This window comes from Rhinolophus hipposideros (genome assembly GCF_964194185.1).
Source record: "Rhinolophus hipposideros genome assembly, chromosome: X".
NCBI classification, from domain to species: Eukaryota; Metazoa; Chordata; class Mammalia; order Chiroptera; family Rhinolophidae; genus Rhinolophus; species Rhinolophus hipposideros.
This window is the reverse complement of record NC_138046.1, coordinates 41,736,280-41,738,534: the sequence shown is the minus strand read 5'-3', so window position 1 is coordinate 41,738,534 and position 2,255 is coordinate 41,736,280.

The following is a 2,255-nucleotide window of genomic DNA, read 5'->3' as shown; positions in this document are numbered from 1 at the left end:
CACACTTACCGCACACTAATCCAGCCCTACACCTGTTCCGAGTCATAGGACTACACGGAGCCCTCCCGTGACACCTACCCCTAGCCCTCGTCTAACCCCTACCACTACCACTCGTCCTAGGCATAACATGAGCCCTAAACCTAACACTGCTCGTTGGCCTCTGCCAAACACTAGCCCTTCACCTAACCCTACCCCGAGCATGACCCCTCGCCCTAGGCCTACGCCTAGCACTACCTCTGGTCCTACCAATACCCCTGGCCCTACAGATCCCCCTACCCATAGGTCCACCCCCATCCCTACCCCTAGCCACAATTCCCACTCCTGGCCCTAAGCCTACTCCGAGGTGTACCTCGACACCCACCCCTTGCCCTATGCCAACCCTAGCGATACGCGTACAGTTCCCACTAGCCCTAGCTCGGGCCCTAGACCAACGCCCATGGCTCCCTCTAGTCCGAGGCCTAGAACTTGCCCGTCGCTGACCAATACACCTTGCCCTTGTTAGGGTTAGGGTTAGGGTTAGGGTTTAGGGTTACGGTTAGGGTTAGGGTTGGTGTTAGGGTTAAGGTTAGGGTTAGGGTTAGGGTTGGTGTTAGGGTTAGGGTTAGTGTTAGGGTTAGGGTTAGGGTTTAGTGTTAGTGTTAGGTTTAGGGTTGGTGAAAGGGTTAGGGTTAGGGTTAGGGTTAGGGTTAGTGTTAGGGTTAGGGTTAGGGGTTAGGGTTAGGATTAGGGTTAGGGTTAGGGTTAGGGTTAGGGTTGGTGTTAGGGTTAGGGTTAGGGTTAGGGTTAGGTTTGGTGTTAGGGTTAGAGTTAGGGTTAGGGTTAGGGTTAGGGTTAGGGTTAGGGTTAGGGTTAGGGTTAGGGTTAGGGTTAGGGTTAGGGTTAGGGTTAGAGTTGGGTTAGGGTTAGGGTTAGGGGTTAGGGTTAGGGTTACGGTTAGGGTTAGTTTTAGGTTACCCCGAGCACTACCCCTCGCCCTAGGCCTACGCCTAGCACTACCTCTGATCCTACCACTACCCCTGGCCCTACAGCTCCCCCTACCCATAGGCCCACCTCCATCCCTACCCCTAGCCACATCTCCAACTCCTTTTCCTAAGCCTACTCCGAGGTTCACCCCGACACCCACCCCTTGCCATTTGCCTACCCCAGCGCTACGCTAACTCTCCCACTAGCCCTACCTCGGGCCTTAGACCAACGCCCAGTGCTCACTCTAGTCCGAGGCCTACCACTTGCCCGTCGCCGACCAGTACACCTTGCCCTACAGTTAGACAGAGCACTAACCCGTGTCCTACGAAATCACCCTGGACCCACCCTTACCACACCCTAATCCAGCCCTACACCTGTTCCGAGTCCTAGGACTACCCGGAGCCCTGCGGTGACACCTACCCCTAGCCCTCGGCTAACCCCTACCACTACCACTCATCCTAGGCCTAACATGAGTTCTAACCCTAACACTGCTCGTTGGCCTATGCCAACCACTAGCCCTTCACCTAACCCTACCCCGAGCTCGACCCATCGCCCTAGGCCTACGCCTAGCACTACCTCTGGTCCTATCACTACCCCTGGCCCTACAGCTCCCCCTACCCATAGGCCCACCCCCATCCCTACCCCTTGCCACAGCTCCCACTCCTGGCCCTGGGCCTACTCCGAGGTTCACCTCGACACCCAGCCCTTGCTCTATGCCCACCCCAGCTCTACGCCTAATTCTCCCATTAGCCCTAGCTCGTGCCCTAGACCAACGCACATGGCTACCTTTAGTCTGAGGCCTAGAACTTGCCCGTCTCTGACCAGTACACCTTGCCCTTGTTAGGGTTAGGGTTGAGGTTAGGGTTAGGGTTAGTGTTAGGTTTAGGGTTAGGGTTTAGTGTTAGGGTTAGGGTTAGGGTTGGTGTTAGGGTTAGGGTTAGTTTTAGGGTTAGGGTTAGGTTTTAGTGTTAGGGTTAGGGTTAGGGTTAGGGTTAGGGTTAGGTTTAGGGTTAGGGTTAGTGTTAGGGTTAGGGTTAGGGTTTAGTGTTAGGGTTAGGGTTAGGGTTGGTGTTAGGGTTGGGGTTAGTGTTAGAGTTAGGGTTAGGGTTTAGTGTTAGGGTTAGGGTTAGGGTTGGTGTTAGGTTAGGGTTAGGGTTAGGGTTATGTTTAGTGGTAGGTTAGGGTTAGGGTTAGGGTTAGGGTTAGGGGTTAGGGTTAGGGTTAGGGTTAGGGTTAGGGTTAGGGTTGGTGTTAGGGTTAGGGTTAGGGTTAGGGTTAGGGTTAGGTTTAGG